Raw genomic sequence first — 14,089 nt, 5'->3', positions numbered from 1 at the left:
CTTTCTTCCTTTCTTTCTTTCTTTCTTTCCTTTTCTTTCCTTTTCTTTCTCTTTCTTCTCTGGGCTCACTGCAATCTTTGCCTCCCAGGTTCAAGCCACTCCCCTGCCTTAGCCTCCCAAGTAGCTGGGATTACAGGTGCCCATCAACCATGCCTGGCTAATTTTTGTGTTTTTAGTAGAGACAGCGTTTTGCCATGTTGGCCAGACTGGCCTCAAACTCCTGACCTCAAGTGATCTGCTCCCATCAGCCTATCAAAGTACTGGGATTACATATGTGTCAGCTCCCAGCCCAAATCTCTCACAGTTTCTAACTATTCAGCATACAGTCTCTCAGCGAATCCCCTGTCTATTGCAAAATGAAACTGTAATCCAAGTGAATACCTTCTTCTTCCTGCCAAGGGTCACCATTCACTAGCGAGCTTGGAAAGGGGGTTTGTCGCTAGATGGTGTGTGAGTTAGTCACCAATGCAGACATGTCCCCCTTGCTCCTCTGCAGCTCACAGCCCTGCCCGTGTCCCTTCAGTGGGGTACTGATGTCACCACGCTGGCCACAGCCTAGAGGACGGTGACAGGAGGCCATGCCTCCCTGTACTTCTGTGCTCCTGACACCCCCTGTTTCTCCTGCTAGCTTCTCACTGAAGGTCGGGGTGACTGAGATTGTGCTTAAGACAGCACAGAACAGGAAACAATTGCACACTAACATGACAGGGTAAGTTATTAAGGAAAAAAAAAAAATCAGTGGGCCATTTCTGGATGTTATCGGTTGATGTGGCCTCATCAGGAAAGAATAGTTTCTCTGTCCCTCCCACCAATCCAAGAAAGAGAGGCCGGTATTGTTTTTAAGGTCCCACTTCCCTTTTTTTTTTTTTTTTTTTTTTTTTTTTTCTCCCTTTTTTTTTTTTTTATTTTTTTTTCTTTTTTTTTTTTTTGTTTTTTTTTTTTTTTTTACTTCTCTTGCTCCACCAAGGAAGTAAATAGCTGTTGTGACTCATGTCCTTTGAGAGGGCTTTAAGCTAGACCACCTCTGAAGCCGAGGGGAAGAGGACTCAGGGTTTAGCTTGAAGAAGGGCTGTGGCCCATTTGTACCTCATGCTCAGGTGGAATCCCTGGTAGAATCGCCTTCAAGGGGATAGGGTAGGTATTCCTGGGGACTAAATGCCAAGTGCCACAACCTTGAAAGCTGTATTCGTTTTCTAGGGCTGCTGTACCACAAATCGAGTGACTTAAAACAACAGAAATTGATGTCTCATAGTTGTGGAGGCTAGAACTCCAAAAATGCCAGCAGAGCCATGCTCCCTCTGAAGCTTGAAAGAGAATCCTTTGTTCCTTCCTGGCCTCTGACGGTGTGCCAGCAATCTCTGGCATTCCTTGGTTTGCAGGCATGCAACTCCCATTTGTAGTCACTGGTGCTCTCCCTGAGTGTCTCTGTCTTCACATGCACACCTGCTTATAAGGACTCCAGTCATATTGTGTTAGAGGCCCACCCTATTCCAGTATGACCTCAGCTTAACAAATGACATCTGCAATGAGCCTATTTCCAAATAAGGTCACATACTGAGGTACTAGAATTTAGAGCCACAAAATACCTTTTCTGGAGAGGTACACAACTCAACCCACCAAGAGCCTTAGCACAAGGTCCCTGTACCAAGCCTGATATGGAGAAGGCAGCCACCAGCCTTGGAATGGGCCAAGCAGGCTTGGATAACGACTGTGCCTAGCAGTGATTAATGGTAGACCAGAAGCCCTCCCCCAAATTTCTACATTGTGTAAGCTTCCAGTTATGTAAAAATCAAAGAAGTGCTCCATTTCTGCTCAAATGCATTTGAGATATCATCACTGATAATTTCTTAGTTTTAAAACTAAAATCTGTCTGCAATATTTTAAATACTATAAATAGCATCCTCCTACTCAGAGACAAAATGGAAACCTCGGTATACTGTTCTGTAATCAGAGCATCTTCACAGTAGCCCAGAGGAAAAATAAAAGAAATAAGGTAACAACAGACAAACTATATCTGTAAAGCTATACAAATTATATAAATGCATATAATTTATATTTGACAACACAACTGATTATCAATAACATACTGCTAAACCACTGTATTTATTGAATTTTTTAAATTCTCCTTTTAAACAGTGAGAAGATGGGGCTGTAGGAAATGGACCTTCACCCCCATTTTAATAGAAAGCCATCAAGGCAGTTTTAGCAATCTGAATTGAGGATCAATTTACAAAGAGAACATCAATTTATGTTTAAATGTGTGTGTATAGACTCATAGCTGTGTATCTCATGGATATTCCCACACCCTCCCTGAGGGCTTTGAGTGATCCAGTGCCTGAAAATATCTATACCTAACTAAGGGAAAATTACCATGATTCATTGACTCACTTACTCAAACCTTTATTAGCAATAACTTGTTAACTTATTAAATGCATCAAAAGACATGTTGGAAGCCAAGATAGGAGACAGGCTTGGTAATTTCAGCATTTTGGGAGGCTGAGACAGGCGGATTACTTGAGGTCAGGAGTTCCAGACCAGCCTGGCCAACGTGGTGAAACCCTGTCTCTACAAAAATACAAAAATTAGCTGGGCATGCTGGCGTGTGCCTTAATCCCAGCTGCTCAGGAGGCTGAGGCAGGAAACTCACTTGAACGTGCGAGGCAGAGGCTGCAGCTGTAGTGCCATTGCACTACAGTCTGGGCAACAGACGGAGCCTCTGCCTCTAAATAAATAAATAAATATATAAATAGAATAAAGCCAAGATTGGCTGAAACTAGGCCTCTTGTGCCAAAGAGTTAGCCAAGATGTAAATGCAAAGGAAATTAAAATGCAGTAAATACAAAAAAAAAAAGGATTAGAAAGCAAAACAACCTATTGCTGATATGGAGAAAGTTTGAGTGGCCTGGATAGAACAACCCAGCCACAGCATTCCCTTAAACTAAAGCCTAACCCAGAGCAAGGCCCTAACTCTCTTCAATTCTTTTTTTTTTTTTTTTTTNTTTTTTGAGATGGGGTCTCACTCTGTTGCCCATGCTGGGGTGCAGTGGCACAATCTTGGCTCACTGCAACCTCCACCTACTAGGTTCAAGCTATTCTGCCTCAGCCTCCCAAGTAGTGGAACTACAGGCATGTGCCATCACGCCCGGCTAATTTTTGTATTTTTAGTAGAGATGAGGTTTCACCATGTTGGCCAGGCTGGTCTTGAACTCCTGGCCTCAAGTGACCCACCTGCCTTGGCCTCCCAAAGTGCTGGGATTACAGGCATGAGCCACCATGCTTTAAGTCTATCAAGGCTAAGAGAGGCGAGGAAGCTGCAGAAGAAAGATTTAAAGCTAGCAAAGGTTGGTTCATGCAGTTTAAGAAAAGCAACTGTTTCCAGAACATAAAAGTCAAGGTGAAGCAGAAAGTGCTAATGGAAAAACTGCAGTAAGTTATCCAAAAGACCGAGCTAAGATGATTGATGAAGGTGTCTACACTAAACAACAGATTTTCAATCTAGGACTTCCAAAGATAGAGAGGAGAAGTCAATGCCTGGCTTCAAAGAACAGGCTGACTCTCTTGTTAGGAACTAATGTAGCTGGTGCCTTGAAGTTGAAGCCAGTACTCATTTACCTTCCCCAAAATCCTAGGGCACTCAAGAATTATGCTAAATCGACTCTGCCTTTGCTCCATTAGTGGGACAACAAAGCCTGGATGACTGCACATCTGTTTACAGCATGATCTCCTGTATATTTTAAACCCACTGTTGAGATATACAGCTCAGAAAAAAGATTCCTTTCCTAATATTACTGCTCACTGACAATGTAACTAGTCACCTAAGAGCTCTGAGTTAGATGGACAAGGAGATTAATGTTGTTTCAGTGCCCACAACACAACATCCATTCTGCGGCTTTCAAGTCTTATTCTTTTTAAAATACATTTTGTAAGGCTATAGCTACCACAGATAGTGATTCTTCTGATGGATCTGGGCAAAGTAAATTTAAAAGTTTCTGGAAAGATTCACCATTCTAGATGCCAGTGAGAACATTCATTATTTGTGGGAGGAGGTCAAAATATCAACATGAACAGAAGTTTTGAAGAAGTTGATTCCAGCCTCCATGGATAACTTTGAGGGGGTCAAGACTTCAGTGGAAGAAGTAACTACAGGTATGGCAGAAATAGCAAGATAACTACAATTAGAAGTTGGCCTTAAGTTGGGACTAAATTGCTGCAATCTCATGATCAAACTGAATGAATGAAGAGTTGCTGAGTTGCTTCTTATGAATGAGCAAAGAAAGTGGTTTCTTGAGATGGAATGTACTGCTAGTGAAGATGCTGTGAACGTTGGTGAAATGACAACAAAGGATTTATAATATTACATAAACTTAGTTGGTAAAGCAGTGATAGGGTTTGAGAGGCTTGACTCCAATTTTTTTTTTTTCCAAGATGGAGTTTTGCTCTTGTTGCCCAGGCTGGAGTGCAATAGTGCAATTTCGGCTCTCTGCAACCTCCACCTCCTGGGTTCAGGGGATTCTCCTGCCTCAGCCTCCCAAGTAGCTGGGATTACAGGCATGGGCCACGATGCCTGGCTAATTTTTGCATTTTCAACAGAGACTGGGTTTCACCATGTTGGTCAGGCTGATGTCGAATTCCTGACTTCAGGTGATCCACCTGCCCTGGCCTCCCAAAGTGCTGAGATTTCAAGCGTGAGCCACCATGCCCAGTTGATTGACTCCAATTCTGAAAGAAGTTCTACAGAGGGTAAAATGCTATCAAACAGCATTGCATGCTACAAAAATATTTTTTGTGAAAGGAACACTCAGTTGATGTAGCAAACTTCATTGTCTTATTTTAAGAAATTGCCATAGCCATCTCATCTTTCAGCAACCAACACCTTGATCAGTCAACAGCCATCAGTATCAAACCAGGACTCTCATCAGCAAAAACAGTACTACTTGCTGAAGGCTCAGATGATCATTAGCAATTTTTAGCAATAAAGTATTTTTAAGGAATGTACATTTTTTAGACAATGCTATTGCACACTTAACAGACTGCAGAACAGTGTAAAGGCAACTTTCGTGTGTACTAGGAAACTAAAAAACAAATTATGTGACATTTTCTTTTACAGTATTTGCTTTATTGTGATAGTCTGGAACTGAGCCCACAGTATCTCTGGGTTCTGAAGTATGGCTGTATAACACATTTGCAGACACAAGGCAAAGAAAATATTTGATTTGTTAAGCAGAAAGTCCTCAGTTGAGGTTAGCTGGCCGTTTCTAATTGGTTAAGCTTACGTTTTGTTTTTCTTAGGCTATAACCATTCACGCTGAGTTAGGCTTCAGTTTTCAGTTTGCCTTCAGCTAGGTAAGAACCCAAGGCCCTGGAGCTGTCTCAGCCTAATGCCTCCCAATTAATTATTTTAACTAATGTAAAAGAGCACAGGAGGCAGGTGGGAACCAGAGAATCATATCTGGAATCAGTTGTTTAAGAACTGAGAGCTGTACCTGGAGTCTGTTACTGAAGAGTAGAAGAGTAGAACCAGAGTGGGTCGGGTTTATCGGGTTTTTGTTTGTTTGTTTTGTTTCGTTTTTCAAGACTGAGTTTCCTTCTGTCGGCCCAGGCTGGAGTTGCAGTGGTGCAATCTTGGCTTACTGCAACCTCCACCTCCTGGGTTCAAGCAGTTCTCCTGTCCCAGCCTCCCGAGTAGCTGGGAATATAGGTGCCCGCCACCATGCACGGCTAATTTTATTTGTATTTTTTGTAGAGATGGGGTTTCACCATGTTGGCCAGGCTGAGCTCCTGAGCTCAAAATGATCTGCCTGCCATGGCCTCCCAAAGTGCTGGGATTACAGGCCTGAGCCACCTCACCTGGCCCAGGTTTATCTTTTGAGTACAGCTAGTGCTCGACTTACGACCACAATTGGTTCCGACAGACCGGTCGTAAGACGATTTGGTCATAAGTTGAGTAGGCTATATGTACAGTACTGTGAAATGATGTTATAAAAATCTTTAAGTCATATTTTATCATAATTTTCTTTCATTATTGTTATATATCATAATTTTCTTTGTTCATTTTATGCCATTTGTATCATCTCTACACCATTTTGTTTCTTATTTTTACATTCATCAGGTTTAAGTAAAACACTGCATTACCAGTACAACTGGTTTAATATTTGCAAAACATACAAAATTACAAAATACAGGTGCATACAAAAATACAAAATACAGGTGTAAAAAATACCATAGGAAACATTTTCCCAATTGCAAAACATATCAAAATATATAAACATGTATGAAACATTTTATTGGCCGCTGGTGCTTGGCTGCGGATCATTGATGTCGTCATCTGAGGCAGCACTTGGGGTTACCAGAGTTGGTTTTTTCATAAACATGGTGAGCTTTATCTGAATTGTATGTTTCTTTTTTTCTTCATAAATTTCATGATACGGACAAAACACATCGTGCGCCATCCATTCAATCCTTGCAAATCGTTCGATGTTTGGGTCCATTGCTTGGAAATGTATAAGAAGTTTATTCAGTAAAGATAAACCATCTGATAATCCCTAAGTGGTGAATTTTCTTTCTGGCTCCTCCTCTTCTTTCTCTGCTTCTCTTCTTTCTTCTTCCGCCACTCTTTCTTCTTCCAGTTCGATTAGCTCTTCATTTGTAAGTTCTCCGGATTCTTTGTCTAGCAACTCTTCGACATCTTCCATTTCACACTCCAAAGAAAGGTCTTTAGCGAGTTTTACTATTTTTTCCCCGAATCGTTTCAAGTTCATGTTCACTGTCAAATCAGTCAAAATCATTAACATAGCGCTTAACACAATTTTTCCAGATGCCATTCATGCACTTTGTTGTCACAGCCTCCCAGGCGGTAGCGATATTCTTGATACACATCAAAATGTTGTAGTGTTTCCAAAAATCTACAGCGGAGCAGTCGTGGCTAGCGATTGTGGTTGTAAAGTCGAATGGTCGTAAGTTGCATAGGTCGTAAGTCGATCAATACCTGTAATGAGACTATGTATTTGAGGAGGGACGCAGGATGAGGGTTAGATATCTGTCTAGGAATCATAGCTATCAGATCCTGATCATAGGCATTAGATGTTGAAAGTAGAGTTCAGCTGAGTAAACAGAGGTGCAGAGAGGGGTATTAATACATCACCTAACTGAGGTTAGGCAGCTGTTTTTTCCAAGGCCAGAGCTTAGATATCTTGACCTCCTGGTTGGTCCTTTTAACTCTCCCCACCCGCCATTGCTTCTCTTGATACTACATTTAAAATATCACTCACTTAGAAAAGAAAGTTTCTGGTTTGAATTTGTTTTTATTTGAGAAATGTATGTTAGATTATTCATGTCATATTTTCCTCTGTATTTAGCCATTTTGAAGTGTAACATGACATGGATGAAACTGATAGTCAATCAAGCAAATATCTCTTTAACGTTAGAAGTGAGTTGCTAGCCTCCATTCCAAAATTTCTCAAGTCCATTTGTTTTCTTAACTCCATACAGAACTTAAAGCGATGTAGTCAATGATGCATTCTCTACAGACTTGCCTGAATATGTTATCCTGGCCCACCTGGGTTAACACTATTAACATAGTCCTACAACTGCTTCTTTGCCCTAGCAGCTATCGGCTTGAATTCATTTCCCTACAGTATCTATTATTGCCTTCTGAAAGGCATTTAGCACTCCAGATGTTCCTCGATTTAGGATGAAGTTACATCCCGATAAACCCAGTGTAGGTTGAAAATATGTCAAAAATGGGCATTGCGTAGACATGATGAAATGTGAAACACAAAACACAGCAACCAGAAAATGCTGGCAACAGAGTAGACTGCAAAGCATGAATTGTTTGCCCTCGTGATCTCATGGCTGGCTGGGAGCTGTGGCTCACTGCCACTGCCCAGCATCATGAGAGAGTATCATACCACACATTACTGGCCCAGGAAAAGATCACAATTCAGAATCTAAAGTATGGTTTGTGCTGAATGTGTAATAACTTTCGCACCATTGTAAAGTCTAAAAGTAGGACTTCAAACCATTGCAAGTTGGGGACCATCTGTGTGTCATACTCAACACCAAGAAATATAAGCATTGGCAGTTTAATTGCCTAGTTACAAATCATTTCCATAGAGTTTATCAGTTTTTTATTGGTTTTAAAACTATTGATCCTAACTAAATTCCATAGTGGGAGGAGGGTATTCAATCTGAATTACTGGAAGAATTACAGGGAAGGTATGTAACACAGGCTTTCACTCCTTCATTTTTACACTATTTTATTTTACTTTTTATTGTCTCTCCCACTTTTTTTTCAACTTTTACTTTAGAATCAGAGTGTACCTGTGCAGATGTTACCTGGGTATATTGCATTTTACTATTTTATTATATTCATTTATTTTTAACCATTTACCTCTATTTCAAATAGTGTTCTGTGGGCATTGATAGGGAGGGGTCTGCAAGAGCCTGGGCTCTGGGAGGAGGGAAGGGGCAGGGTGGCTGCCCTGACTTTGCCCAGGTATTTTGGAGCCGGCCTCATCTGTCGGGCATCCAGGATTTGATATAGTGGTCACACTGTTTTAAAAAATGTATTTTTTTCTTTAGAAAATGAAACAAGTCTAAACATCTGAAACATACATAGAGTTCATCTCTGCCTCTGAATCATTTTGTTTTAAGTTGGTTGTTTGGAACCTGGAATTTGTTTTGCCGCTGAACAGTAGTAAGGGTAGGTAGCCAGTCAAAAATAGACTATTTGACCTGTAAATGAGCTTCATTAACATAGAGAACTTAAAAGTCCACTTATTTTTTTTTTTTTTTTTGAAACGGAGTTTCACTCTTGTTACCCAGGCTGGAGTGCAATGGCGGGATCTCGGCTCACCGCAACCTCACCTCCTGGGTTCAGGCAATTCTCCTGCCTCAGCCTCCTGAGTAGCTGGGATTATAGGCACACGCCACCATGCCCAGCTAATTTTTTGTATTTTTTAGTAGAGGCGGGGTTTCATCATGTTGACCAGGATGGTCTCGATCTCTTGACCTCATGATCCACCCGCCTCGGCCTCTCAAAGTGCTGGGATTACAGGCGTGAGCCACCGCAAAAATCCACTTATTATAGTTCCTATGGAAAAACTGGTTTCGTGTTCCAGCTAACAGGTACGTAGACCTGTGTGGAGGAGCTGACTCCCTCTGACATTATAATGGTAATAATGGGCTGAGTGGTATTAATTTTTGGACTAGCCTATCTACTAAAAGCAATTACAAACGCGAGATAAAATTGAAACACAATACCCCCACACACATATATGATCACCCTAAAGGCATTAAAGTGCTATTGAGGTGGTGGGGAATGACTTGACAGAGCAGTAAGTGGGCTATGAGAGCAGCGAAGCTATTTTGTCCTAACATATTTGTCAAGGCCAAGATCTACCCAAGGTGGGGAATCTTTTAAGGGCAATCAAATGATTTATTGTCCAAATCAGGATCTTTTGGGTCTGAAAGAGGTCAGATGGTTCATTTTATATGTCAACTTAACTGGGCCATGTGGTGCCCAGATACTTGGTTAAACATTCTGGATGTGTCAGTGAAGGTATTTCTAGGATAAGATTAACATTTGAATCTCTAGACTAAATACAGCAAATTGCACTCCCCAGTGTGAGTCTGCCTCATCCATTCCACTGAAGGCCTGACTAGAACAAAAGGCTGAGTAAGAGACAGTTGCTGTCTCTGCTTTTCTTCAATCAGAGACATTCATCTTCTCCTGCCTTAAATTTCAGACTGGAGCTATACCATCAGCTCTCCTGGGTCTCCAGTTTTCTGATGGCAAATTGTGGAATTTCTCAGCCTCCATAACAGTGAGAGCCAATTTAATAATAAACATATATATACATATACACACACACACATGCACATATACATACACACATTTATATATACATGTACATGCAAATATAGGGGCATTATTAATACTTATATTGGAACAACAGGTATAAACTAGGTCTATGCTGAGCAAACTAGATTGTATGATCATTCAGTTTGTAGGAGACCCTCCCTACATTATGCCAGGCCTTTCAAAAGGCTATATACTTAGGGTTAGGCCAGCTGTGGTGGCTCACACTTGTAATCCCCACACTTTGGGAGGCCAAGGTGGATGGACTACCTGAAGTTAGAAGTTTGAGAACAACCTGGCCAGCATGGCAAAACCCCATCTCTACTAAAAATACAAAATTAGCTGGGTGTGGTGGCGCATGCCTGTAATCCCAGCTACTTGGGAGGCTGAGGTGGGGGAACTGCTTGAACCTGGGAAACAGATATTGCAGTGAGCCAAGATCACACCATTGCAGTCCAGCCTGGGTGAGAGAGAGAGATTCTGTCTCCAAAAAAAAAAAAAATTATATTCTTAGGGTCAGGATGAAGTGGAACTAAATTCATCCTTTTCTTTGAAACTCAGAGGAATATAGACTAGGCCTGAGAAAAGCAGGAAAAGAAAAAATGAAGGAAAGTTTATACATGCACACATGCACACACACGCACACAGACATCCACACCAAGCCAAAAACACCCACTTCTTGAGGAATTGTGCCATAGATCAGCCTCAGAGGTTGGGAATGCAGAGTGAGCCAAGGAACCTGAAGTCTTGAACTTGGTATAATATGGTTTCCCAGCTACTAGTTCCACCATATTATCTGCAGAAGCAAACAACAACAAAAATACCTTTATTCTCAATCCCAGAGAAATTCCACAGATAGTATTTCAAAGATAATGACCATCAGTTGAAAATAACCAGGTCCAACAACAACAAAAATACCTTTATTCTCAATCCCAGAGAAATTCCACAGATAGTATTTCAAAGATAATGACCATCGGTTGAAAATAACCAGGTCCACAAGGAAATAAGGTAACTTGAGCAAGAACCAGCAGAAATAATAAAAGCAAAAACAGACCTACACATACTTCAGAGAGTAGAACAACCAGACATTGATTATAAGTTAACAATATTTAATATGTCTAAATAAGTGAAAAATTGAACATATTTGCAGAATGCAAAGATACAAACCATGCCATAGCACATATGAAAAGCAATGAGAGCACCTAGAAGTGAAAAATACAGTAACTGAAATGAAACCCACCTGCTGTTGTTTCAAAGACAATTTTGAAGACTACTCTGCTTGGGAAAAATTATGGGAGAGGATGTTACTGGAGAGTTACTACATTTGGGGAGCATTTGGAGCTTTGCGTGATGGGAGGAGGGAGGTGAACCAAGGCTAGGGTAACCAGAGCTTCCAGAGCTGTAGAGATCTCAGAGGAGCTGACTCGCTCTGACAGATGGTAGCATCACCACCAGATCCAGATTCTCACTCAGCAGAAGCCAGTTTCTCTGGGAAAGGAGAAAAAGCAATGGGACAGAAAGGCACCATGAGCTCTTGTCAAGTTGTTCAGAAGTTAGGACTGGGCATCGCCTGTGCATTATAAATTCCAAATATGATCCAGAGCAGAGAAGAATAATTAGCTCATATTTACACTTCTGTTTGGGAAACTGCTTCAGAGGCTCCTGAGAATTCCTGTAACTAAACAAGAGCCTGCACTACATATGAATTCACCATTTAATTTCTTTTTTTTTTTTTTTTTGAGACAGAGTCTCGTTCGGTCACCCAGGCTGAAGTGCAGCGGCACGATCTCGACTCAATGCAACCTCCATTTCCTGGGTTGAAGTGATTCTTGTACCTTAGCCTCCTGAGTAGCTGGGACTATAGGCCTGTGCCACCACGTCCAGCTAATTCTTGTATTTTTAGTAGAGGCGAGGTTTCATCATGTTGGCCAGGTTGGTCTTGAACTCCTGACCTCAAGCAATCTGCCTGCCTTGGCCTCCCAAAGTGCTGGGATTATAGGTGTGAGCTACACGCTCAGCCTCACCATTTAATTTTTGTAAGTCAAGAATCCTACTTCATCAAATCTTTTCAGTTGGTACGGCTTTTCTGATCAAGGTGGAAGGTCTTACTTAAGAAAATAAATAATGCGAATGGTAGAAGAATCACAGAACTTGGTACCCTGAAGAAACTACAGAATTAATGTTTCTAGTCTTTTTATTTCACAGATAAGGAAACTGAGGCTTAGAGAGGGTAAGTGTGGGAAACACAAGATTGTACAGTCTCTCAACCTCCAGCATGAGACTAAAGTGTCACAACCAACCAAAGCAGTGCTCCTTGATTCAGCTTTTCTTCATCAGGGTGTTGTTCATCACCAGGGAGAGAGAGCTGACCCCTAGAAAGGTGGTGAAGTGTTATCTACGACAAAACCAACTGGGCCACATCCCAGGAAGTTTTCAGAGATTGGATTGGGCTCTGGACGACTGATTTCTTCCAATAATTTGAAATAACTCTTTTCAAATGAAACAGTAACATATTTATTTATTTGCTGGACTGAATGGCTATAGAATGGCTGTTTTTGCAGAGTTTGGAAACTATGTGATATGGTTTGTCTGTGTCTCCATCTAAAATCTCGTCTTGAATTATAATCCCCATGTGTCAAGGGCAGGATGAGGTGGTAGTAATTGGATCATAAGGGTGGTTCCCTGATTCTATTTTCATATTAATGAGTAAGTCTCAGGAAAGCTGATGGTTTTATGACTGTCTGGGATTTCCCCTGCTTGAACTGATTCTCCTTTATGCTGCCTTCTGAAGAAGATGCCTTCTTCCCCTTCATCTTCTGCCATGATTGTAAGTTTTCTGAGGCCTCCCCAGCCATGCAGCACTGTGAGTCAATTAAACCTCTTTTATTCATAAATTACCCAATCTTAAGTATGTCTTCATAGCAGCATGAGAATGGACTGACACACTATGCTTTCACTAGCATTCTTATTCTAATAACATTTGGCAGGATCATCTCAAATTTGAACAGCAAAATACCAGTCCAAATCAATACATACATCAACTCCAAGCAGAGTTGAATTTCAATTTGTGAGTGTTGAAACTGAAAACAAGATACACTAAAATTATTTTTTAAAAATAAGCTACTACTTTTACTGGGATTGTATCCATGTTTGTTAGAATTACAAAATGAAATGCAGTTAGAAATTTTCCCCTACTAGTAATGTGTATATTTTCACATACATAATGCATACATTCAACCATCTGGGACAGAAGAACATATATTTACATACACATTAGCCGGGGGCAGTGGCTCATGCTTGTAATCCCAGCACTTTGGGAGGCTGAGGCAGGCAGATCGCCTGAGGCTGGGAGTTCGAGACCAGCCTGACCAACATGAAGAAACCCCATCTCTCCTAAAAATACAAAATTAGCTGGGCCTGGTGGCACATGCCTGTAATCCCAGCTACTTGGGAGGCTGAGGCAAGAGAATCACTAGAACCTGGGAGGCGGAGGTTATGGTGAGCTTAGATTGTGCCACTGCACTCCAGCCTGGGCAACAAGAGCAAAACTCCATCTCAAAAAAAAAAAAAAAAATACATACACATTAGGAATATAATTTTTGTATTCTTAAAGTTGAGCAGGGAATAGCTCTTAGGGAATAGCTCTTTTCCTACCCCATTTTCACCACTTATTGCTTGTTGTATCATCAGTGTAGACTAGCATCTGCTGGTGTAACAAATAGCCCTTGGGTTGTAGGCCCAGGGTCTTGTTAAGATACTAACAGTCACAAACACTTTTAGTCAAGGATTATTATTTCTTTAATAGTACTAATGTTTCAAAAAACTTGGTCTTTTCCTGATATGATTTGGCTCTGTGTCACTACTGAAATCTCACCTTAAATTGTAATTCCCATAATCCCCGTGTCAAGGGCAGGACCAAGTGGAGGTAATTGAATCACAGGAGTGGATTCCCCCATGCTGTTCTCGTAATAATGAGTGAGTCTCATGAGATCTGATGGTTTTATAAGCGTCTGGCATTTCCCCTGCTGGCACTCTTTCTCCTGCCACCTTCTGCCATGATTTTAAGTTTTCTGAGGCCTCCCCAGCCATGCAGAACTGTGAGTCACTTAAACCTCTTCCTTTTTTTTTTTTTTTTTAAATAAATTACCCAGTCTTGGGCATTTCTTCGTAGCACCATGAGAACAGACTAATATACTTCCCCTTCCCTTCTGTTTGGACTGGGGACACTAG

Source organism: Cebus imitator, unplaced genomic scaffold (genome assembly GCF_001604975.1).
Source record: "Cebus imitator isolate Cc_AM_T3 unplaced genomic scaffold, Cebus_imitator-1.0 Scaffold218, whole genome shotgun sequence".
Lineage (NCBI taxonomy): Eukaryota > Metazoa > Chordata > Mammalia > Primates > Cebidae > Cebus > Cebus imitator.
Note: the sequence above shows the minus strand (reverse complement) of the source record.